The following is a 27,593-nucleotide window of genomic DNA, read 5'->3' as shown; positions in this document are numbered from 1 at the left end:
AATATATCTAAATTTGAAGCTATTGTACATTTCAAATTCAATTTTCACTTAGAAATTTAGGATAAACACCACTAAACAAGTATTATCATACAATCAGTAAGTTATAGCATGAAATAAATAAATCCATTATTGAAGGCAAAAAAGGGTTAGGTTTAAAGGGATTATGATATGGGAATGTAATTGAACAGAATTTTTTTTAATTATTATAGTTGGCATTCTGTTAGTGTGTTGTCCTTATACTGCGAAAAAAAAATAATAAAAAAGGTAAACTACCTGTTGTAAGCCTTTGCACAAGGCTCTTTGGTGAACCAAGTGTATTCACAGCTGTTGTTACTTGTGTCTGTCATACACTGGTGGGTTTTCAAACCTCCTTAGTCATCTACTATTGTTCCTACAAGGACTCCAGTCACGATGAGCCTTTATCAGCCTTATGAAATGCTGAAAAATCCTTTCCAAAATCACTGCACTAAAGGACACTACTCAACACTCTGTCTTGCAATAAGAATATGTTAATTTAATATATATATATATATATATATAAAGAATAAAAGTAAAACAAAACAAATATTTCTGCCTTTACAATCAGCTATTGTCATATGCTGTTCTATGAGTAGTAACAGTGCTTACTGTCCAGAAGACTTTCCTAAATGTATATAAAAGTCAAACATTAAGAATTTTGTTTTGAATGAAAAGTTTCATATGTGCTGGTCCTTCAGCTTCCATCTCAGAAGACATTTCAAGGTTATATATCTTATTTTCAAATTTTAAAGGCATTGAATATCAAAATTATTAACATTTTCACACTAGAAACTTTCTGAAGCCAGAAATAGACAACTACTTCTACATACATTTGTATAAATAATATCTGAGTACTTAAGTGCTAGCAAATGATATTCAGATATCTTTGGCTTCTCTGAAAACAAACAAACAAACAAACAAACAAACAAAAAAACATATTGTGCTATGTATTTGTCTTTCAGTAACCCAGATTGAGCTTATTCTGCTTTTTGCTGAACCTTGAATTCCTGCTGCTTGCCCTTTAATAAATATCTCAAAAGCTATTTTCTTGTTCTGGTTTTATTTAAGAGTTTAGAAACAAGAGGACGGCATGAGCCAGAAGCTATTCTCAATGGACAATAAATTTGAATCCACTTTGTTCTTCAAGAGCATAGAGTTTTGCCTTGTGATCTCAAGTAATGTTTCTTACGCTAAAGACTAGACTGTAGGTCACGGCTTATTTTATTTACTTGTATGAGTGTGTCCTTAGAGACTTTACTGGGCAGGTTACATTGGACATTGGACTGGACTAGATCAGGTTTAATGATGCTGTAATTTTGTAATTGCCTAAGTATCTTTTCTATCCAATCTCTAAATGTCTTTTAACTCTGAAATAACATTTAAAGCCTTTATTATCAAGTCCAAAGTGTTAATTCTTATAATGCCAAGAAGAAAACAAGATAAATCTGATTTACGCTCTCTTGTTCATAAGTTAGAAGTACAAGACCAAAAATCCTTTCATTTAGATCAAAAATAGTTGCTTCTGTTAGGAAGCCATACTCTAAAAAGACAAAAGGTATAAGGCAGACATTACTTTATTCCTTAGTTCATGTACAGGACACCAAAGGACAACAAGGTTAATATTTGTACTCTGCTCCCACAAGAAATTTCTGACAGAACTTAGTATTGTGTGTACATTCTGCAAATCTCACTGCCATAGACTGTATTTTTTTTTTTCTACTCCAATCATATATTTTGTAGGCTGACAGTACCCAGTCCACTCAAACTTTCTTACAAGGCCATGGATGCGGGTACATACAGTAATTATATTGATTCTTTTTTTCTCAGTTCTCTCAACTTTTACTGTTTGAACTCATAAAGCATAAGTGCTTGTACTGAAATTTTCTTCTACCTCTTTCGTTTACATAGTCAAATGGCTTCTATTTATTTATTTATTTTTTAGTAGTCCAGGTTTCCACTATTTTTTTCATAGGTTAGCGAGTCTAATATCACACATGAGTTCATAATAATACTACAGAATAGAAGCAAGAAAAAGCAAAGCAAAACTACTTCTTCAATTACTGGTACTGAATACGTGGTGAGGTTGTTTTTTTTTTTTTTTTTTTTTTTTTTTTTCCTAAATTTTAGATATATTTCACTAGCAACACGTGCTGAGAATAACATTGATCTCCTTTGAGGATAACATCAGCTTTGTCATGCACAGAGGCCTGTACAGAGGCCTGTTTACAAAATAGCTTAAAACTGACCAGTTTGTATTACTATAGCAATGTTGAGATTTCTGACATACATTTGAGAATTTTGATTTCACTGGTTTAGAATTTGCAAATTCCCATATTTTCTTTCCACATTCCTGTCTAGTGGTGGTGCCTATGTCAGCAATTTTATGTAGGTAATTTTTGCCTGAATCAGGTCTAATTTCCACTACTTTTTTTTGCTTAATTAGTGTGGGTACAACATAGCTGACAACACATGTGAACATTTTTAAAAAGCATATTAGTATAGAAGTCAAAGATAAAAAACAAGTATTTCATTATGTATTCATGTTTTGCTCTTTTGGAAAGATCAATATAGAAATTAAATGGGGAATAAAATAAAATAAATAAAATAAAAGCACATTATGCCCAAAATTAGATAAAAAAATCCTGCCAGGTAATATCCCTGTAATATTAGTAAAGCAGTTTGTTTGTTTGCTTTTTTGTTTAAAAAATATTGAGTGTTTGTTTTCTAAAATTGGTGTATTCCTTCTGTCTACCTTCACAGAAAATGAAAGGAGCCAATTTCTGAAACATCAGCATTTTGAAGGATTCCTCTAAACCAATTGATAGAGTTTTGAAATGTATGAGCTTTCTTTTCCATCTGTAGTTTTGTTTGAACTCAAACTGATGTTCAGGCAAACCCAAGATTTTGGAAGTGTAAGGAAAATTATTTTTTGAGGTTCATTCTTATCCAGTCCCAGATGTAATGAATCATTCAAGTTTTTTAATAGCTTTGGGTATTCAGTGTGAGCCTGGAACTTTGATAGCCTTTTGAAAATCTAGCTGAGTTTTTTAAAAGAGATGAGTATATTCTGCATACTTAAGTTTGTAGGGATAGATATATTAAAACACATAAAAGGGGCATGATTTTCTGAAGTTCATGTAGATACAAAACCATTACTATGAAATTAGATTGCAACTTTTATTAATCACACTAGAAAAAGAATCAAATTGAATGTATAATTAGATATCCTAGAGAGAAACAAGCTGCCTAACACAAAGACATAGTGCAAGTCAATTATAATTTATTATTGTTAGCATTGTCATAAGACTAGATTTAGACGTGGCAGCATAGAAAACTAATATAAAATGAAAGATGCAGATCTTATTCATTATTTAAAATAATTAATAAAAAAGGAAGAGAGTATTTTTCCTCAAGAAAGGGAAGTATTTAGAAAGCAGTCGTAGAGGAATTATTTTAGATAAGGATAGATCAGGAGAAAACAACAACAACAACAACAAAAAAACAGAAGTACGTGTGTTATGAATACCTACCATCAACTCCCTTTTAAAAGGAAATGAATGAAAATATAATCAAATATAACTCTTTTGTTCCCACAACTTAGCAAATTGACAAAAACTTTGATGTCCAGGTGCCTGCATTTAAAAAAAAGAGAGAGACTGAAAGTAAAGCAGGAAAGAAAAAGGAATCCAAACAGAAACAAGGTCTACAGGATAGTTCACCTGGAGCACTTTTTCCAGTAATGGGATGGAGAAAGAGTAAGACAAGAAAGGCAAAACAGGGCTGGCAGCAATGAAATTGCTGAGAGAAACCTGAAGGCTATCAAAAGGGACTTCAAGGGATTGGGACGGTTACTGGATAGAGAAGGGGTGTGCAGGCAGTGTTTTTCTCTATCACTTCAGTAGTTGGGAGTGATGCTGAGTAGACAAGGAAGGCCCAGCTGATCAATACATGGCTGAGAGGCTGATTCCATCAGAAGGAATTATTATTATTATTTTTTTTTGATCATGGGGAGGTTTATTTAGCACCTGGCCTGATGGGTCCCACCTGTCTCAAAGTGGGAAATGGACTCTAGAATGGAAGTTCTCAGGACTCATCAAGAAGGCTTTAAACTAAGTATGAAGGGAGACAGGGGGGAAATGAGCCTTGATAGAGGTGAGTCTGGGGGAGCAGTCCCAGGGCTGAGGGTGAGGGCAATGGTGCAACTCAAGTGCATCTACACCAATGCAACCAGCACGCAAAACAAACAGAAGGAGCTGGAAGCCATTGTGCGGCAGCAACTATGACCTAGTTACCATCACTGAAACATGGTGGGACCACTCCCATGACTGGAATGTTGCAATAGACAGCTACAAGCTCTTCAGAAGGGACAGGTAACTAAGGAGGGGTGTTGACATTGCTCTCTATATTAGGGAGTATTTCGATGCTGTTGTGCTGAGAATTGGGAATTAACAGGTACTTATCCTTGTGGATAAGAATCAGGGGGTTGGCCAACAATGTGAATATCCTGGTGGGGATCTGTTACAGACCACCAAAACAGGATGAAGAGACAATGAGGTATTGTAATAGCAGCTGGTGGAAGTTACTCAGTCACCAGTGCTTGTTCTCATGGGGGACTTTAACTTCCCGGACATATACTGGAAATATAATACATCCCTTAGGAAGCAGTTTAGGATATTCCTGGAGTATGTGGAAGACAGCTTCCTGACTCAGCTGGTCAGCGAGCCTACCATAGGGTCTGCCCAGCTAGACCTGCTCTTCACAAACGGAGAAGGACTGGTGGGAGATGTGGTGGTAGGGGCTGTCTTGGGCAGACTGGTGGGAGATGTGGTGGTAGGGGGCTGTCTTGGGCAGAGTGACCATGACATGGTTGATTTCTGTATTCTTGGTGAAGTCAGGAGGGGGGGTCAGTAAAACTGCTACCTTGGACTTCTGGACTTGACTTTGTATTGTTCAGGGCACTGGTAGGGAGGGTCACTTGGGAGTTATTCCTTAAGGGCAGGGGGGTCCAGGAAGACTGGATGCTCTGAAAAAGGAAGTCTTAAAGGCACAGGAGCAGGTTGTCTCCGTGTTCCATAAGATGAGCTGGCAGGGAAGAAGACCAGCATGGCTGAACAGGGACCTTTTGCTGAGTCTCCAGGAGAAAAAGAAAGTTTATGTCTGGTGGAAACAAAAATACAAGAGTACAACTTAGGAAGAGTACAAGGAAGTTGACAGTATATGCAGAGAGAAAATCAGTGAGGCTAAAGCTCAGCAAGAGCTCAACTTGGCCACTATGGTAACAGATAACAAAAAATGTTTTTATAAATATATAAATGGCAAGAGGAGGGCCAAGGAGAATCTCCATTCTTTATGGGATGCAGGTTGTAACATGACTACTAAGAATAGGAAAAGGCTGGGTTCTTAATGCCTTCTTTGCATTTACTAGCCAGACTATTTATCCTTGGGGTACTCAGTCAGCCTCCCAACCTAGAAGTCTGGGACAGAGAGAAGAAGAAACCCCCCACAGTTCACGTAGAAACAGTTAGAGACCTGCTGCTCTACCTGGACTGTCACAAGTTCATGGGGCCAGATAGGATCCACCCAAGGATGCTGGTTTATGGTTGGTTTATGGTTGGTCCATATACTGATACAAAATTATTTACAAATGAAATTAACCTTACAAATACATTTTTTGTAATCACAATTTCATTTTCTACTGTGCAGTCCATGGCTGATTATCTTTAGCACGATGCCTGCATTATATATGGCCTAAGTAGTAAAAAGCACCATTTGCCAAAAGGGAACACTCACAGTCTTTCAGTAACATGTATTGTTTTTTTTCCTTTCCCTTTCCTGAAGTTGCTGGAGTTTCTTTCCAAGCAGTGATTTCCTAAGTTTTCTGAAAGACATAACTACGAATTTAGATATTAATTAGATAGCTGATGATAATTCCTTGAAAAAGGATCTTGATTTCTGCAATGCCTGCACTACTTTTGTGAAGATATATAGCACACATGGAACAGAGAAACTACTGAAAGTATGATCAAAATTTTGATAATAAATTAAAGATGAAAATAACTACAATGATATTAACACTTTCTCTCTGAATGATCCAATTACAGCTCATTCCCAATACTAATAGAAGTAAAATTGATATATACAGTCTTTCTAGATTCTAACCCTCTCTCTGCTGCTCAGAAATCTTCCAGCAAATCAGTGAGTCCTCATATAAACCCTCACCCAATGGAAAAGTACCAAGTCAAGCAGGCAGTGTCATGAGTCCTTTGGAATTTTTTGGTGGGGTTGTTTTTCCTTTGTAGTCCCACCTGCAGTTATTTTGTGTTTTATAACTTTCTGTTTGACTGATATTCTTTTCTTGTTAACACTCAAGTTTAGGTAGACAATGATTATTTAGTATAGTTAAACTTTTACCATATAAGGTGTAATTCTTATGATATAAAATCAGATGATTTCATAATGCTACTTTTAGGTGTAATTCACCTAACCATCAGATAGTTTGACACACTAGTTAAAACAAGCCATAATAAGCTCAGGAACATCAAATACAAGTCCAGAAAAAGTCTGAAAAGACTTGCATCATTACATTAATGAGAAATTTATGTCATGTGACTAGAAATAATGATACCATTTTTACTAGGCTACAGTGTCAAAGGTGAGTCAATGAGTCAGACATATGTAGAGAAAAAGAGGGTTGAATGAAACTGTTAAGGAGTCTAACTTCTTTCTGACTTGTATATAAGAGCAGAAATTAATATTTTAATCATATCTGTCTATGTGTATTATTCTTTTTGCTATAAAGACAACTATTTTCATTCTGATGAGATGGAAAGGAAAAGGAAAGGAAAGGAAAGGAAAGGAAAAGGAAAGGAAAGGAAAGGAAAGGAAAGAAAAGGAAAGGAAAGGAAAGGAAAGGAAAGGAAAGGAAAAGGAAAGGAAAGGAAAGGAAAGGAAAGGAAAGGAAAGGAAAGGAAAGGAAAGGAAAGGAAAGGAAAGGAAAGGAAAGGAAAGGAAAGGAAAGGAAAGGAAAGGAAAGGAAAGGAAAGGAAAGGAAAGGAAAGGAAAGGAAAGGAAAGGAAAGGAAAGGAAAGGAAGGAAAAGAAAAGAAAAGAAAAGAAAAGAAGAAAAGAAAAGAAAAGAAAAGAAAAGAAAGAAAAGAAAAGAAAGAAAAGAAAGAAAAGAAAAGAAAAGAAAAGAAAAGAAAAGAAACTGGCAGCACTATTTAAATGTATATTTTATACTAATGATCAAATAGGGAAAAGATCATTTTTGCCATGGCTTTACAATGAACATTAGATCATATTTTTCACAGTCCTACCCCCCACTGGAATAAGAAATTAATCATCCAAACTCTTGAAGTGCATTTCTGCTAGAGTATCCTAGACTTTTCAGTGGGTTTCATGGTAGCTTAATGTGCTTAAATGACTGCCTCCAAATCTCAGCTTCATCCTCAGGATAAAATTCTCATATCATTGCCTGACACATAATATTCAAGATACACACCAGTTTAAGGTATAAATATAAACTCACAGATCATTGGCACTTGGTTTCACTAACAGGAATACATAGGAAAAGGAAGGAAGACAGCCCAGTATATTGGGCCCAGCTTATTGAATCCTCTGTATTGGCAGTAACAAATTTCTTCTTCTCAATCACTGTTGGTTGAAGGTGCTTCAGAGGAAAAAATCCTGACAATTAATATACAGGAAAGGAAAAACTAATATATATATGTACATATGTATATTTGTTTTCTTCACCTTTATCACTCAAAAAAATTACTTTTTTTTTTTTTTAATGTCACAGAGAGGTGATTTTCCATCTCTGATCAATTGCTTTGAGCTGGCTTATAGACCTTGGAAAAAGAAATGTAATACCATCCATTTTAAATCATATCACAAATATGGTACTAGCATATAGATATATTTGTTTTCCATTTCTTGCGACAAAAATTTAAGAAAACTTTTAACTATTCCTTCAATTGCCAAAAAGATTAGGGAAGACTTCATTAAGTGCTGGATTTCAGCTCCTCCAGGTATAGAAGGTGTCATCAGCTCAGCAATATTTGTGCTGATTCAGCTAAACTTGCAGAACTAAAAGCATTAATTTACTTTTAAATGTGTGCTTGGAAGCAATTCTGTTTCAGAAAGAGTAGCAAAGTCAGCTGAAAAACTGCAGTCAACTTCTATTAAAAAAAAAAAAATCAATTTATTGTAAATTGTTATTTATGGAGGAAAAGCTGATAGTGTAATCACACCACTTTTTCAGGATAAAGCTAATACAATGTATTCTTTCAATGTATTCAATGTATTCTTTCTTTTAATACAATGTAATTCAATGTATTAATGCCTTTCAGGTGAAATTTTTTTAACAGTTAACACAAGTTTTAACTTAAAATCTTCATCTCAGTCATTTGTCTCCTATGATGTGACTGAAATACCATAAATTTCCTGCTTCTACTGTATTTTCCCTACCAAACAACTAAGAAAAAAGAAAGGAAAAATGTGAAAATAAATAAATAATAATATATAGATATATAAAATACAAACAACTAATAATTCATGTAACCACTTTTCCTAAACTCTTATTTAATGACAAAAATCACTACTTTGTCTACTAAGTTAATATTTTATCAAGCCAGAATACTTCTTATCACTTCAAAATATACTATCAGAGGCTTTGGCATTAATTATTCTTTCCTCGTATCACAGAATGTGTGATTGGTTTGGGAAAATCTGTACATAGAATTCTACATAGGCACTATTCCACTGTACAGAGTTTCTTCCAGGATCTCTGAAATATAATTTTTCCTACTCGTTGTTTCAATAGATGAAAAAGAAATCATACTTTTAAGATGGTAAAAGAAAAAGTTTCAATGCTCTTTCCATTCAAAAATTTTGTAAATTTATATGTATTTATTACCTGAGTATATACAAAGTGTTATGAATTTTTACCATAAAATAATACTTCGGAATGAAGGAAAAGAAAATCTGCTTATTTTCTATTTCATTAAATTGCCATAGTTCTATAAACAATGTTTCTTTCCACTCTGTTGGTTACTTTGGGAAAGAGGAAGTTCTGTGCCCCAAATCTTTTTGCTAGCAACCTGTTCGGTGACACAGAGTTCTGATTCCTGTGTGGACTATTTAAGGCAGTGTTACCTCAATTGTAGAAACTGAAAATACTGGTGTGTGTTCTTTCTCTATAAACCAGTTGCAAGGCTGATAAGATTTTAGAGGGCACACAGGGTATGTTTGTCAGATCCTTAAAGAACAATTTTTATCAAAACAAACAAATAAACAACAACAAAAACAAATACGGAACAGGAGTAAAATATAATGTATTGGTAGATAAGAGCAACTGGTGTCATCTACTTGGAGCAAAAGCATTTGACACTGTTCCACACAACATTCTTGCTTCTAGAGCTTTTTTTTTTCCTTTTTTTCTTTTTTTTTTTTTTTTCTAGAGTTATTGTATATATGAGTATGTGGTTTTATGCAGAACATATTACTTCAAAAGTGAACTATCAAAATCATTTTTGAAGCATTGAAACTATACTAAGCTATTGGTTTAAACTTCACTGTAGTAAAGGATTCAAGGATGTTTGTTTCCTTTGAAATATTCTAACTGTAAGGGTATGTATGAATGTTGACTCCTTTAAGGATATATGGTCAAAAATTAAGACAACAGAGACAATGGCATGAAACAAACTACCATTAGGTGCCATTTGCAGAAAGCTCAATGTTGACTTTTCAGCCGGTAAGACAGAAATCCAGACTAGGAGGATGACTGGAAGGGTGTAGAAACTGCAGAGTTCTGCAAACCCAAGTTGGGGGGGGACCTGGTGGGACCTTCAATTTTGTAGAGCTTGGGGTTGGGAACAGTAAGGTAGAATCCCTATGGATAAGGATCAGAGGAAGGCCAACAAGGCAGACATCCTGGTGGGGGTCTGTTATAGGCTGCCAAACCAGGATGAAGAGATGGATGAGGCATTCTATAGACAGCTGACAGAAAGTGCACAGTCACCAGTTGTTCTCATAGGGGACTTATGCTGGAAATACAATACAATCTTTAAGAAGCAGTCTAGGGTATTCCTGGAGTATGTGGAAGGCATACATAAGTGAAGGATAAATACATAAGGACATACATAAATGAAGGGAACAGGGAGGCAGGAGGTAGGATGCTTTTGGTAGAAGCTGGTATTTTAAAAAAGACTAAGTTATCTAGGAGGGAGTTATCTGCATACACTGTAAAGACTGCTTGTGCTGTAAAGACTCCTTTAAGACTCCATCTACTTTCTATACTCTCAAAAATAATAAAAACAAAAACTTTAAAAAATCTTATAGCTCATCTTTAGTTACCTTCATAACTTGTTTTTATGCTATCAGGAAAAAAATACTTTTGGAAAATGGAATGAAGGTAAATTCAGTGCAGATGAGCTCTCTACCTATGCATTAGAAACAGAAAGAAGCTGTGGAATAAGCTTATTACAGAAATATTATTTCCCTCTTAAATATATTTTCGTTCTCATAAACATAATAGAACAAGCCAGAAATAATAATATTACATTCGTTTATTTTTGCTTTGAAAAAATATATTTTTGCTATATAAATATAATTTCATTTGAGTTCTTAAGAAATCTTACTAATTGCTTTCATAAAGGTATTTTTTTTACCTACTGTCAGAAGTTTGAAGAGTCTAGGCATAAATAGAAAAGCCTATTTATCTACTTTATTAAATACATATACAACTACTTAATATCTCTCTCTGAATATCTCTCTGGGTATTATTGGACATATTTTCAGTTTCAGTTTTGTTGCTTTTCTAGAAAACCATCATCTTTATGGGTCTCAGGAATTGACTATAACACCATCAGCATAGTGCATGGAGAAGAAATTGTAATCAGCCATTAACTTGTATTCAGTTAACTGACAAACACTTCACTCTGAGTAGAGCTTCTGTTCTGGTAGACAAAGCTTTAATAACCCCCTATATGATTTCCAAACTCATATGTAACAAAAATAAATAAATAATAAATAATAATAATAATTGAAAGATGGGGGTGTTAATCAGAGGTGAAAATATACGCACAAGAAGTGTTAATGGATATGTATTGTCTATCCATTCTCCATTGTTGCAAGGAATAAACCTATTTTGTTATATCCTTTTTCCCTAATCCACAAGCAGCGAAATGAGCAGCATGAAACACCACTGACAGCAAGACTGCTATTGATGCAAGATACACCAGAGTCTGAGGCATGTATTTTGAGCTGTCTTTGGAGGACTGGCTTGTCTGCACAAAGTCAGACACTAGGTCCCTTCATTGCCCCAACATTAGCATTTCCTGGTGCAGTGTGCATATCTGTCAAACAGCAGACAGTGAGAGTCAGCCTCAGACAACTGACTTTGTCTCAGACAGTACTGCAGCCAAGCCTCTGACTCATACATTTTCAGCACTGTGCTCTGGGTCTACTTTCTCTCACCATCACTCCATATGTCAGGTGTATACGTGGTTGGTCTGATATGCAACTGACTCGTAATGCAACTGACTGGTAATGAGTAGATCATTGAATGGAAAAAAATGACTTGTAAGACTTCACAGTAAGCTCCACTCATACGCTGCACCCTAATTTTGCCTTATACTTCCCTCCCCCCCACCCCCCCAAATGTCCCCTAAGCCACAAGACAAGTATGTTAATACATTTACCATACAGAAGTGGAAAATTGTCAAGCAGAAGAGAATCATAGAATATCCTGAGTTGAAAGGGAGCCATAGGGATCATCAAGTCCAACTCCTTGCACCACACAGGTCTACACAAAAATTTAGATCATATGATTGAGAGCATAGTCCAAACACTTCTTAAACTCTGACAGGGTTGGTGCTGTGACTATGTCCCCGGGGAGCCTGTTCCAGTGCGTGACAATCTTCTCAGTGAAGAACCTCTTCCTGATGTCCAACCTGAACCTCCCCTGTCGCAGCTTGACACAATCACCTCAGGTCCTATCACTGGTCACTAAAGAGAATAGATGCCTCTCCACTCCCCCTCATGAGGAGGCTGTAGACTGTGATGAGGTCTCCCCTCAGCCTTCTCTTTTACACTTGGCTGAACAGGCCAAGTGATCTCAGCTGCTCCTCATACGTCTTCCCCTATATGGCCCTTCACCATCTTTGTAGACCTACTCTGGATGTTCTCCAATTGTTTTCCATACATTTTGTACTGTGGTGTCCAGAACAGTACACAGTACTCGAGGTGAGGCCACACCAAATGCAGAGTAGAGCAGGACAATCACTTCCCTCGACCAACTAGCAATGCTGTGCCTCATCATCAAGTCCAACTGCTGGATCCACACGGGACCACCCAACACTCAAAATGTTCAGGAGAATATTAATACCAATTTGATACCATGTAAATGGTATCAAATGCTTATTGAACTCCAGCAGGTTTGATGCTCTGACCACTTCCCTGGGGAGCCTGTTCCAGTGCCCAACCACCCTGTCCAGATTCCCAAGACCACTGATAAATAATTGAGAGATATCTTACAATGACATCAGCCAACTCTTTGAGCACCATGGGATGAATCTCATCAGACCAAACAGACAAATGTATCCAGCCTGAGCAGCAAATCCTTCACATGTTCAGGGTTGGACGGGAGTTTATCATTCCTATAGTCACAGTTCTGCCTCTCAGGGCTCTGTGGATTCCAGTGTTGAAAACAAGGGTGAAGAAGACATAAAATCTCTTTGCTTTGTCTATGTCTCTGTTTGTGAAGTGACCATCCTCATGAAGTAATGGAGCAATGTTATCTCTGGTCCTCCTTTTGCTGTTAGCATATATTTAAAAAAAAAACACTTCTATTGTCTCCCACATTACTGGCCAGCCTCAACTCTGCTTGAACTTTGACTGCACAAGTTATCTCCCTGCAACAGTGAACAGCATCTCTGAAGTCCTCCCATGTCACCTGACCTCATTTCTTTTGCCACCTAAGCTCTAGAAGATCCCTGCTCAGCCAAGCTGGGCTTTTGCCAAATCTGTTTTCCATCAGAAATTTTGGAATTGCCTGCTCCTTTGCTCTTAAAAGGTGGTATTTACGAATGCAATGGTTAGCACAGTTCCCAATGTCCAACATAATTTTTATTTAAAGCTAACCTTTTTTAAAAATCTCAAATATTCTGATCAGTTTTGGGCCTCTCACTACGGGAAGCATGTGGAGTTGCTTAAGCATGTGCAGAGAAGACCAATGAAGCTGATGAAGGAAGTAGAAAACAAGATTGTGAGGAGTGACTAAGGGAATTGGGGTTGTTTAGTCTGGAGAAGAGGAGGCTGAGGGTATGCCTTGTCATGCCTACAACTACCTGAAAGGAGCTTGCAGCCAGGATGGTGTTGATCTCTTTTCTCAGGTGACAATTGACAGAACATTAGTAAATTGTATCAAGTTGCACCAGGGGAAGTTTAGATTGCACATTAAAAAGAATTTTGTCATGGAGAAGAATTGGTCAAGCATTGAAATGGGCTGCCCAGGAAAGTGGTGGAATTGCAATCCCTGGAAGTATTTAAGAGATGTGTGGATGTGGCACCGAGGAACATGGTTTAGTGATAGGAGTTAGTAGGCCAGTTTGATGGTTGACTTGATTATCTTGAGAATCTTTTCCAACCTAGATGATTGTATGATTCTATACAATGAAAAAGAAAAGTCTAGAAAAGTATTTGTGGGCCTGAACGTGTTCCTACTCAGAGCCATTTATGAAACAGAAAACTGTAAAATGGCTGTATCATTCTCTGGTCATTGTTGGAAGAACTTTGGGGATTTGATTACCCTATGTATATGTTTGATAATTGTTAGAAATGAAAATGGTATCAAATATAACATTGTAGAGCTCAGGTACTGCATCGGACTGGATTACTTTTTTCTTTAAAGTGTCACTGGCTCTCTCTTTAATTTGTCAGACCCTTAGATAATGGAAAATTATGCAGTAAACTTTCCATTACTATTGCAGGTTGTAAAAGACTCCTTGAGAACTGTAAAAGATATTTTCACTTCTTTGGCTGTCATCACTATGCAGCAGGGCTGTTCACAGAACTGAAACACTGAGTTTTAAAAGCTGGTAGGACACAACATTCTCAGTAATATTTTAAGAACATTTAAAGACCAAAACCAGGAAAAATAAATAATTCTAAGCTGATCGGTTAAAATGTGCTTGGCCTTTGTGATTTATATATTGTTTTTAAATTGTGATCATACCTGCTGTCTAGCCTTTTGAATTCTTTTTAGCAAGTCACACATTTCTCATTGTTGCTTCTCTAAGTTAAACATTTATTTGAAATTCTTAAATGGCCCACTAGGCTTTTCTACACTTTGCATTGAATGGGTAGCAGAAAAGTATCTGTTATCTGTTAATCCAGTTTATTGGTGATAGCAAAAGAGTCTGTCCATTGGAGTCATGTGTTGATCATGCTTTTTTTTTTTTTTTTTTTTTTCCTGGTACTTGTTCTGATGGAGGATTTAATGCTAAAAGTTATCATCAGTAAGCATAAAAGCTACTGCACATAGAGATAAATGGGGCATTCACACTTTTTCCATAGCCATTATTATTGAATCAACTGTCCTAAAAAATCAAGTCAAATGTATCTGAAACACATAACAATATATCCATCTTAATAATAATAATAATAATAATAATAATAATAATAATAATAATAATAATAATAATAATAATAATAATAATAATAATAAAGTAAAACAACAAAATAACATTACAAACAAAAAATACAACATTATGAAGAATTAGAGAGCTAGCTGAAAAAAGATGTTCTGGTTTTCATAAAAAAGATAATTTATAAACTATGTGATATGTCATATGAAGAGTTGTGAAGATTTTTACCTCTTTTTGATTTGTGACATGTCTTTGAAACTGCTGAGTCATAAGGTACTCATAAAGTCCTGTATAGTCCTGTAAAGTCCTGAGTCCTTTATGTAAGTACAGCCAAAACTATGTAAAAAAGTTTATTGGTAGATTTAATATGAACCCCTTGGAAATATTGTATTTATCACACATAAATTAATAAGAAAAATCACATAATTAATAATGCTAATTTAAGGCATTCTGAACTTTGTAAGTTTTTAAGTACATAAAGTCACTGGAAATATTGTATTTATCAAATGTAAATTAATAAGAAAAATCACATAACTGACGATGTTAATTTACGAGATCCTGAACTTCATATATTTTTAAGCATATTGGTAATCAAACCAGGGAGACTAGACTTGACACATGTAAGTTAAACAAAAAATAGCCGAACTGTCAGATTCAAAGGGTTGTGGTGAACAATTCAAAGTCTACATGGCAGTGATTTGAGTACTGCTTCTCAAGAACAGATTCTAAGGTTGGTGTTATTTCTTGTCTTCATCAATAACCTGGGCAGTGGGGCAGAATGCATCCTCTGCTAGTTTGTATGTGGCACAGACTGGAGAGATTGTTCAACACAGTCATTAATTACAGACACTAACAAGCTAGAGAAATGAGGCAACATAAACCACATGATGTTCAACAAAGATGGAAAGGCAAGGCAAGGCAAGGCAAGGCAAGGCAAGGCAAGGCAAGGCAAGGCAAGGCAAGGCAAGGCAAGGCAAGGCAAGGTAAGGTAAGGTAAGGTAAGGTAAGGTAAGGTAAGGTAAGGTAAGGTAAGGTAAGGTAAGGTAAGGTAAGGTCCTGTACAAAACTACCTGACCATTAGTACATATTGGTGATGATGGTTAGGTAGCAACCATAAAGTAAAGGACTTGGATGTCATGAGGGACAAGTGGAACATGAGTCAGCATTGTTCCACTGTGGTTGCATCAGGAAAAACATAACCATTACGTGGTGGTTATTTGCCTCTTCTCAGCACTGATAAATGGAATATATGCCTAGCTTTAGCCTCACTCCTAGTACATAGGTCTGGAAAACTGGAGAGAATCTAGCAGAGGACTACCAAAGTGGTCAGGGGCTGGAGATTAGGAGCAGAGTCAGAGGATATTTAGTCTGGTGAAGAGAAAATTCAGACGGGATTTAATTGCATTATTTCACCACCTATCATCATAAAAAAGTTATATATATAGTTCTAAAGAATAAGGTGCTAACTTTTCAGATGTGCACCCCAAAAGCATAAGCAGCAAGGATCATAAGTTGCAGCAAGGGAAATTCTCCTTAAATTTATTTTTTGTTTGTTTTGTTTTGTTTTGTTTTGTTTTGTGTGGGTGGATAATTGCTGGAATAAATTGCTCAGAGACATTGTGAGATCTTCAAATTTCAGCTCGAGTTAAATTTGAGCAGCTTTACCTGGTTTTAGAGAATGAAATTCTTTTTCTCTTTCAGAGGTTCTTACCAACCAAAACTGTTTTGTGATTCTAAATAAGTAATAAAATAACTATGTCTGCCGAAAGTGGTTAGCCAACACAGTTTTTAGTAAGAGGAGAAACAGCTGAGGTAACAAGGAGATCTTGGAAGCTGCCCTGTACATTTACCTAACATGTAGATATTCTTCTGAATTCAGTGGGCTCACACAACAGGAAACTATTTCCTTACTATGTTTCATGCCTTATTTTATTTTATTTTATTTTATTTTATTTTATTTTATTTTATTTTATTTTATTTTATTTTATTTTATTTTATTTCCTTCCCAGGCAGGATTTATCCCAAGAGATTTTTTTTTCTTTTGATTTTCTCCTAGGGAGGGGTGCAATATCATTGTTTCCTTGGCAACTTTTGATTTTATGCAGCTTTTTATCTGCCTCTGTGTAATTCTTTCTGCCACTGTTTTTACTTACAAACACGATTGAAAAATAACCAGCCTTTCAATTTACATCTCACTCCCTGAAACATTTCTGATGCCAAAGTTAGATTGTTTGATGAGTCTTCCATGTTTTTGTAATGGCTTCTATTTCTTTTAATCTTTAAAGAAAATGAACTTTTTTTTTTCTTTGTTTGTTTCTGTTTGTTTGTTTCTAAAATGCAGAAATTTCTTCCACACCTTATTTAAGGGTTGTGTGGTGCAAGAAAACACAATTCAGGTAATAATTTAACAGAATAGAGAATTCTTTTAGGACCTCTTATATACAACATTTTAAGACTAAATATTCAGGTACTTTAAAAGTCTCTAAATATTCACAACTCAAGCTAGAAACAAAGATTATCCTTAGTCTGAGTTCAAAATTATACATAAATTGTTCACATAGCTTGAATTTTTATTGCTATTAGGAAATCCATGAATATATATTATTAATCATGCAGCTTCATTTTTTATAGACAGGAATTAACCCCTACTTGCTTCAGGCAGAGTAGGTAAAATTAAATTTGCCTTAAAAACAACAGCATAGTGAATATGTAAAATATACCAGATGTGTTGATTTCACACTTTATAGTATGGATATAAACCTGGTAATCATCCATTACAGTGTGTAATTAAGAAACATTTAGTTCAAATATTAGAAATTACAGAGCACATTTTATCTCTTTCCAGAGATTACTGCCATGCAAGCTTTAAAATGTCTAGAAACTCCTTTGAGACAAATAGCATACCTACAGTTTACTAAACTGCTAAAGTTGCTGCTAAAGTCACTACTGAAATAAGTGAAGGGCATAAAAAGAATGAAGAATATTTATAAAGAATGTAGGAAGTGAACAAACACAAATAAACCAATAAAACTTCCTGACTTTCTTGATACTGTTTTTTGCAATGTGAATAATTTCTAACAGTAATGTTACAGCAATAGAGGCTATGAAAATTTGTGGAAAGCATATTTTAACCTTATTTTAACCTTGAAATTAAAATAAGTGGCCATCTTTGAAATGATAACTGTTCTGGAAGTATGATGCACAGAAGCAGTAAATGCACAACCATTGGCTATTTATCGAATTATTTTATGTTTTGAATTTCCAGACTATGCTGAAAAGTGTATAAAGTCATACTGTATGAAAAAATACTGTCTCATAAATAAAAATAGGAAGAATGTTAGGGGGGGGGAGGGCAGAGTACTATTTCAAAACATATTCAAGTACAAAATTTGCCAAAAGTTTCTAAGCATCTGAAAATATTTAAATCTTTATTTTATTATAATTTGGGTCAATTTATATATTTTCTTGTTGTCATAGAATTTGTCTCACATGTAGCCAGTTCAGTGGCATAGAGAAAAGTCCTGGCAGGCTTACAGAGTAGGGTAACAGAAAAAAAAAAAAAGCTGTAGTAGTCTGTAGAGTCATTTGTGAACAAAAAATTTGGTCTTTTTTTTTATTATTTGTTTATATCATTTTTTGGGGGGAAGAAAAACTTTGTCATCCAAACTTCCATGCTGAAAATTAATAGTCATTGCAACATGAACTCAGTAATTCAAGAAATAAATAAATAGAAGCACTGACCTCCTTTTTTTTCTTTTTTTTTTTTTTTTCAATTTCTCTTTTTTTTTTTTTTTTTTTTTTCAATTTACAGAAGACGTGATTCAGGTTCAGGCTCAGGATTTCAACGGAATGAATTATTGGCATATATTTGTTCATAGTGAATTCTTTTTAATTTTTCTTTAGTAACAAAAACATTCCTATAGAGATTCATGACATCTACAACAACATTTACTTCCAGTTAACGTTGTGCAAAACTCATATCCGTTTCATAACAAAATTGACAAAAAGTTACAATTTATTTGACCATTTTAAACCTTCACTTTCAACTGCGGTACTGGTTTACAATACTCTCTTCAGTCAAAAACAATAATTGGTATTTCTCTTTTATCTTTCATTATTAGTTTGTCATTGTGGCCTCTTGCACATATGCCTTAAAGTGCCTTAAAAGATTGTTTGGCAGAGTGATGTAAAAGTGTGAAAGGTTGATTTCATTTGTTATCTCCTACCTGTCTTTAAATGACGGACTACTTTGATTGAATTTGTCAGTATTCCTTGAAAATCACCTGCTATGCTACATATCTTTATTTCCAGTCTGGCAGATACAATGCTTATAAAATCTATTTGATGGATTTGGAGTTACCATTCATATATGCGGGACAGGCACACACTCCCAGAGCTGCATTTGAAACTTCCCTGAAATTTACTGCTTGTAATTCCCCTTTCTCTTCTACTAGTCAGATACTTTAAAATAATTCAGCAACTGAATCTCCCAATATTACTCAGCTGTACCATTCTTAATTCTAACAAGTTTCTCAAGACCTGAATAACAGACAGAAAATAATGTGTGCATACAGCAGAGGAATCACCAACTACTACACCCCCGAGCAGGCAGGAGCTGTGCTTGTGCTGCCACGGGCGCTGACGTGCTGAGGGTGGAGCCAGGGATGACAATAGCCCATCCACCCCCGGCGCTATAAAAGTAGTCCCTAGGGAGTGCCGTGACACAGGACGCACTAACAGGACCAGCTTGGTCCCAAGAAGAGAGTCAAGATTGGGGGAAGTGCAAAACATAAGGATCAGGGCCGGATGGAGCACCGCATTGTAACCTGTGCCACTAAAAAAGAGTGGAGAGTCCTGGTGATCGGGGACTACTTGCTGAGGTGCACTAAGGCTGCTATCTGTTGCCCAAATAACCTAGCCAGAGAAGTGTGCTGTCTTCCTGGGGCACGTGTCAGAGACATTAGGAAGGGTCTGCCATGACTCATTAAACCAGAGGACTACTATCCTCTCGTAGTCATTCAGGTTGGATCCTGGGAAGCTGATATTAGAAAAATGAAGAATATCAACCATGGGAAGGTTGTTGAGGGGATCGGGGGTGCAGGTAGTGTTCTCCTCTGTCCTCCCGTTGGGTGACTGGGATGCAGATGGAAGGAGCAGAACAGGACAGGTAAATTACTGGCTGAGGGGGTGGTGTCTCACCAGGGATTTGGGTATTTTCATCTTGGGCCGTCCTTAGAGAGGCTGGGTATGTGGGCTAAGGACAGACACCGACTGAGCAAGTGGGACACAAGTGTGTTGGGGAGCAAGCTCTCTGGGCTGATTACCAGGGCTTTAAACTAGGTTTGATGGGGGAAGGGAGGGGAGCTAAAGGTGACAGAAAAGGGCTGGGGAAGTCGTCACTACTGTGACTGTTGAAGACAGGGAAAAACTTCTGAGCTCTCCCATAGGATTGTCTGAGGGCTCCTCAGAGAAGGTAGCCTTCCTGATCCCCTGTCCAGTATCTTCTTCTTGCATCCCCCCAGGAGTAACTGCACCTGCTGCTTCCCTAAAGTGCCTGTACACCAATGCACGGAGCATGGGAAATAAACAGGATGAGCTCAAGATCTGTGTTCAGTCGTGGGGTCATGATCTTGTTGTGATCACTGAGACATGGTGGGACAGCTCTCATGATTGTAATGCTGTCATTGAGGGCTATGTCCTCTTTAGGAAAGACAGGCTGGGGAAGTGAGGGGGTGGGGTTGCCCTTTCTGTGAGGGAGCAATTAGAGTATACCCAGCTCCACCTGAGGGAGGGTGAAGGGCAAGTGGAGAGCTTGTGGGTAAGAATTAAGCGGTGGGCTGGTATGGGAGACATAGTGGTGGGGGTCTATTACAGGTCTCCAGATCAGGAGGAGGAAGTCGATGAGGCCTTCTACAAGCAGCTGCTACTAGTCTCATGATCACGAGCACTGGTCCTCATGGGGGACTTCAATTACCCAGACATCTGCTGGGTAAGCAACTTGGCCAGGCACAAGCAGTCCAAATGGTTCCTACAATGTGTTGAGGACAATTTTCTGACGCAGGTGGTGGAGGAGCTGATGAGGTGGGGGGTGCTCCTGGACCTCGTTCTTACCAACAGGGGTGGCCTTGTTAGGGATGTGAAGGTTGGGGATACCTTGGGATGCAGCGACCATAAAATGGTGGAGTTCCAGATTGAACTAGGCAAAGGAAGCAAGGCTAAAAGCAGGATTGCTACCCTGGACTTTTGGAGGGCCAACTTCAACCTCTTCCGGGACCTGCTTGGGAGTATCTCATGGGCTAAGTTGCTAGAAGGCAAGGGTGCTTGTGAAAGCTGGGCTACATTTAAGCAGAACTTCTTCCATGTTCAGGATCAGTGCATCCCAAGGAATAGGAAATCGGGGAAGGGGGGCAGGAAACCCGTGTGGATGAGCAAGGAGCTCATCAATAAGACCAAAAGGAAGAGGATGGTCTATGAAATGTGGGAAAAGGGCCTGTCCTCTTGGGAGGAGTATAGATGGGTTGTCAGGGCCTGCAGGGATGCAACGAGGAAGGCTAAAGCCCACCTAGAGATGAGGCTTGCGAAAGAGATAAAGGATAATAAGAAGTTTTTTTCAAGTATGTAAACAGCAAGAGGAAGACCAGGGATAATGTGGGTCCCTTGCTGAATGAGGGGGGTGTCCAGGTCATGAGAGACGCTGAGAAGGCAGAGATACTGAATGCTTTCTTTACTTTTTCTTTACTTCAGTCTTTGCTTCAAGGACACTCCCCCGGGACTCCTTGCCCCTGGCAATAGGACAAAGGGCTAGGGAAATAGGACAAAGGAAATAGAGGGTTCCCCCCGGTTGATGAGGGAGTGGTTCGGGAGTGTCTGAGTGGGCTCAATGCACACAAATCCACGGGTCCTGATGGGATGCATCCGTGTGTGCTAAGGGAGCTGGCAGATGTGATTGCCAAACTGCTCTCTATCATCTTTGAAAGGTCCTGGAGAACAGGAGAGGTGCCTGAAGACTGGAGGATAGCCAATGTCACTCCGGTCTTCAAGAAGAGCAGAAAAGAGTATCCGGGAAACTACAGGCCAGTCAGTCTCACCTCTGTCCCTGGAAAGGTACTGGAGCAGCTTGTTCTGGATGCCATCTCCAAGGAATTGGAAGAGAAGAAGGTTATGAGGAGTAGTCAGCATGGATTCACCAAGGGGAAGTCGTGCTCGACCAACCTTGTTGCCTTCTGTGATGGCATCACCAGCTGGGTAGATGGACGGAGAGCAGTGGATGTCATCTACCTTGACTTTAGAAAGGCTTTTGATACTGTCTCCCATGACATCCTACTAGGAAAGCTGAGAAAGTGTGGGATAAATGAGTGGATGGCAAGGTGGGTTGAGAACTGGCTGACTGGCTGAGCTCAGAGGGTGGTGATCGGTGGCACAGAGTCAGGCTGGAGGCCTGTGACTAGTGGTGCTCCTCAGGGGTTGGTGCTGGGTCTGGTCTTGTTCAACATCTTCATCGACGACCTTGATGATGGAAGAGTGTCTGCCCCCAGCAAGTACGCCAATGACACAAAACTGGGAGGAGTGGCTGACATGCCAGAAGGCTGTGCTGCCATTCAGCGAGACCTGGACCAGCTGGAGAGATGGGCAGGAAGAAACAAATGAGATTTAATAAGAGCAAGTGTAGAGTTCTGCACCTGGGAAGGAACAACCCAAAGTATCAGTATAGGCTGGGGGATGACCTGCTGGAGAGGAGCTCTGAGGAGAAGGACCTGGGGGTCCTGGTGGACGACAGGTTGACCATGAGCCCTTGTGGTCAAGAGGGCTTTTCCCACCTTCACTAAAGAAAGGAGTCTTAATTCTGGACTCTAAAATGGAAGACTGATGTACTTCTATAATACAAATTAAGTAATACAAATGTAATGCATGGAAACCACATGCTATTTGCATTTTGTAAATATGACAAATCAGTTGACTTTCCATTTGTCTTTATTTGACCTAGTGTTAAAGGAAAAAAAAAAAAAGAGAGATGCAAGTTGCCAGTGGCTTTATTTATTTATTTATTTGTGTTTTATGTATATTATGTAATATTTTAAGGTTTACCTTTTATAGAACAGATTTCAGATATGTATTAGTAGGAATAACTCCTGAGTAAGCTTCTTTACATTTTCTCAGTATATTCAAAATCCAAGTCACTCTGTCTCAAATTGTCAGTTTTCTAAATGTCAAATTCCTACTTGCTTAGTGACTAAATGAAATAGTAAATGCTTTCATGACCAATTTAATAGTGTCTTCTGTAATTTTTGCTCCTAAATTCTTCATGTATTGATGAAGTTTATTCTGTGGCCATAGACAAATATGCTCAGACCTAAAGAGTGAAAAAGAAAGAGAAATCTTTATCAATTCACTGTACCATTCTTTTTACAAAGATTAAATAATATAATTTAAAGGAAATGTGCCAGTACAGGCCTCATCCTTTATGGCTACTTTCAAAAAATAATACACACTTACTTGTCTGCAAGGAGTGCAACAAAATTATTGTTTTTGTTACTTTTACTAACTGTGCTATAGATATTTAATGAAGTATTCAGATATATTTTGTGTTATATAAACTGTGTTCTATAAAGATTCTCCTGGGGAACATAATCAGGCAAATACAATATAGGAACTGTTTGTATTTATTAAGAATAATGAAAAAGAAACAGTCTATCAAGCTATCTCAGCAGTCAATTACCTTCTTTAGCATTTAAACTTTAATTCTTATAATAATTGACTCTCATAACATATAACCAGAAGAAAGAATATATTATGGATTTTCAAATTATTTTTGTCATACATACGCTCTATGTTTGCACAAGTGCATATGTGAAAAAAGTGTTTCCTTCCTCTCCATCATCTATACATACACAAATACATGTATACATATATACATGACCAAACACTTTAGTTCACAGTAGCATATCAGATTAATAAATAAATAAATACATTTTCTAGGTGGATGTGTACACTGATTAAATGACAATAAAACTGATAACATATATTTAATAAAAATATGTATGTCTATTATTTTTTATTATTATTATATGTATTTTTTACATAAAACCTGTAATCCACTGTGATTGCAGAAAGGATACACATAAACAAGTGAGAAACCCACAGGTTATCACAGAATCATCTAGGTTGGAAGAGACCTCCAAGATCACCTAGCCCAACCTCTGACTTAATGCTAACAAGTCCTTCACTAAACCCTAGTTTAGCTCACTGTGCTCAACTAAGCTCAACATCTAAGTGTCTTTTAAAGATCTCCAGGGGTGGTGACTGAACCACTTCCCTGGGTAGCCCATTCCAATGCCTAACAACACTTTCAATAAAGAAGTACTGCCTAATATTCAACTTAAAACTCCCTTGGTGCAACTTCAGCCCATTACCCCTCGTCCTGTCACAAGGCACATGGAAGAATAGACCAATCCACACCTCACTACGGCCTCCTTTAATGTACTTATAGAGAGTGATAAGGTCGTCCCTGAGACTCCTTCTCTCCAGAATGAACAATCCCAGCTCCCTCAGCCGCTCCTCGTAAGACTTGTTCTCCAGACCCCTCACCAGCTTTGCCACCCTTCTCTGGACTGGCTCGAGCACCTTGATGTCCTTCTTGTAGTGAGGGGCCCAAAACTGAACACAGTACTCAAGGTGTGGTCTCACCAGAGCCAAGTAGAAGGGGGCAATCAGTTCCATAGCCCTGCTGGCTACACTGCTTCTTATGCAAACCAGGATGCCATTGGCCTTCTTGTCCACCTGAGCACACTGCTGGCTCATATTCAGCCCACTATCCATCAATACTCCCAGGTCCTTCACTGCCAGGCAGCTTTCCAACCACTCATCTCCCAGCCTGTAGCACTGCTTGGGGTTATTGTGCCCCAGGTGCAGGACCTGGCACTTGGCCTTCATACGGCTGGCCTCAGGCCATCGGCCCAGCCCATCCAGATCCTCCTGCAGAGCCTTCCTTCCCTCGAGCAGATCGACACATGCACCTCACTTGATGTAGTCTGCAAACTTACTGAGGATGCACTCAATGCCCTCATCCAGATCATTGATGAAGATATTAAAGATAACTGGCCCTAGTACCGAGGGACTCCAATAGTGACCTGCCTCCAACTGGATTTGACTCCATTCATCATGACTCTATTGCTATCCAGCCAGTTTTTAACCCAAAAAGGTACACCAGTCCAAGCCATGAGCAGCCAGTTTCTTGAGGAGAATGCTGTGGGAAACGGTGTCAAAAGCCTTGCTGAAGTCAAGATAGACCACATCCACAGCCTTTCCTTCATCTACCCAGCATGCCACTTTGTCATAGAAGGAGATGGGGTTCATCAAGCAGGACCTGCCTTTCATAAATCCATGCTGACTGGGCCTGATCACCTGGTTGTCCTGTGAGTGCCACGTGATGACACTCAAGATAATCTGCTCCATGAGCTTCCCTGTCACTGAGGTCAAACAGACAGGCCCATAGTTCCCCGGGTCTACCTTCTAGCCCTTCTTGTAGATGGGCATCACATTTGCTAGCCACCAGTCGACTGGGACCTCCCATAATAGCCAGGACGATTGATAAATGATGGTAAGCGGCTTAGCCAGCTCTCCCACCAGTTCTCTCAGTACCCTGGGGTGGATCCCATCCGTCCCCATCAACTTGCGTACATCCAAGTGCTGTAGCAGGTCGCCAACCATTTCCTCATGAATTGTGAGGGCCACATTATGCTCATTATGCTTCCCATCCCTCTCCACTAGCTCAGGGTACTGCGTATCTAGAGAACAGGTCTTGCTGCTAAAGACTGAGGCAAAGAAGGCATTAAGCACCTCAGCTTTTTCTTCATCTCTCATCATTATTTTTCCCTCTGCATCTAGTAAAGGATGGATATTCTTCTTCATCCTCTTTTTCGTGCTAATGTATTTATCAAAACATTTTCTGTTATCTTTAACAGTGGTAGCCAGATTGAGCTCCAGATGAGCTTTGGCCTTTCTAATTTTGTCCCTGCACAGCCTCGCAACATCCTCATTGTCCTCTCGAGTGGCCCACTCTCTTTTCCAAAGATTATAAACCCTCTTTTTTCTCCTAAGCTCAAGCTACAACTCTCTGTTCAGCCAGGCCAGTCCTCTGCACTGGCTTGTCTTTAGGCACGTTGGGACAGACTGCCCCTGAGCCATTAAGATTTCCTTATTGAAGAATGCCCAGCGTTCCTGGACTACTGGTCCATTCAGAACCACGTCCCAGGGGACTCTGCCAACCAGTGTCCTGAACAGCTCCAAGTCAGCCCTCTGGAAGTCCAAGACAGTGGTTTTACTGATCCCCTTCCTGACTTTGCCAAGAATAGAGAACTGTACCATCTCATGGTCACTCTGCTCAAGACAGCTCCCAACCACCACATCTCCCATCAGTCCTTGTCTGTTGTGAACAGAAGGTCTAGCGGGGCATCTCCCCTGGTAGGCTCACTAACCAGCCGTGTCAGAAAGCTATCTTTCACACTCTCCAGAAACCGAGACTGCTTTCTCTGGGTTTTGTGCTTCCAGGAATTTGAAGCACAAATTCCGTCTGGGAATTTGAAGTCTCCCTCCAGAAGAAGCGCTTACAATTTTGCAACTTCTGCCAGCTGCCTGTAGAACTCCTCATCTGTCTTTTTATCTTGGTTTGGCAGTCTATAACAGACCCCCACCAGGATGCTTGCCTTGTTGGCCTTCCCACTGATCCTAACCCATAGGGACTCAACCTTATCATTCACAGCCTCAAGTTCCACAACATGAAAACACTCTCTAATATAGAGAGCCACCACACTTCAGTGCAGCCTGTCCCTTCTGAAGAGTCTATAGTCAGACACTGCAGCACACCAGTGATGAGAATGTATTTCCATGTATTCCGAATCATAGCCTGCCTGCTGCACGATGGCTTCTAGCTCCTCTTGTTTGTTACCCATGCTACATGCATTCAGCTGGGCCATTGCCTTCTACTGCAGCCTTGACATTGTTCCCCCGGCACACCTCCAACAAGCCTTATTTCAGCTCTGTCCCCCTTCTTACCTAGTTTAAAGCCCTCTCAATGAGGCCTGCCAGCTCCTGGGCTAGGATCCATTTTCCCCTTAGAGATAGGTGGGACCTGTCTGGGGCCATCTGGCCAGGTGCCAAGTAAAGCACCCCATAGTCAAAAAAAAACCCACAAAATTTCTGTGTTGGCACCAGCCTCTGAGCCACGTGTTTATCAGGTGGGTTTTCCATGTACCCCTCCCTGCCACTGTAGGGATGGACGGAAACACCACCTGTACATCCACTAACTGTCCCAGTCTCCTAAAGTCCTATTTGATAACCTTCAGACCTTCAATAACCTTCAATATTATCACTGCCAGCCTGGACTGTCAAAAGAGGATAGTAAATCAGAGGGGCAAACCAGGTTGGGAAGCTTTCGGGCAACATCCCTGACCCTGGCCCCAGGGAGGCAGCAGACTTAAAAGCAACTATTAGTTATGCAGCTATCAAGATAATGTTGATTCTACACTGGATGTCTCTTTGTAAATAAGACTCTTTTGTTATAATCACCTAATGAATATAATAAATACAAAGCAGACCAATTATTGGAATAATTTTAATAACGTAATGTCACATATATATATATACATGTATATATATATAAAATACATATATATATACGTATATATATATATATATATATAATTCTTGCTGAAGTCAAATTAGCCCTAAAAAAATAAGAAATATTAGGAATTAGATGCCAATTGGGAACTAGGATAAAAAAGTAAATTGATCAGTAAACACTCACAATACATACAATTTTCTCAAGCTAGATCACATTATTGCTTTGAGACTTTGAGCCTTATGAGTTGTGGCAGAGCACTTTGCAATATGTAGCTTTCACTAGAATTTCAGGAAAGTAAAATCTTGCCCT

The sequence above is a fragment of the Anas acuta genome, chromosome 2, assembly GCF_963932015.1.
Source record: "Anas acuta chromosome 2, bAnaAcu1.1, whole genome shotgun sequence".
Classification (NCBI taxonomy): domain Eukaryota; kingdom Metazoa; phylum Chordata; class Aves; order Anseriformes; family Anatidae; genus Anas; species Anas acuta.
Note: the sequence above shows the minus strand (reverse complement) of the source record.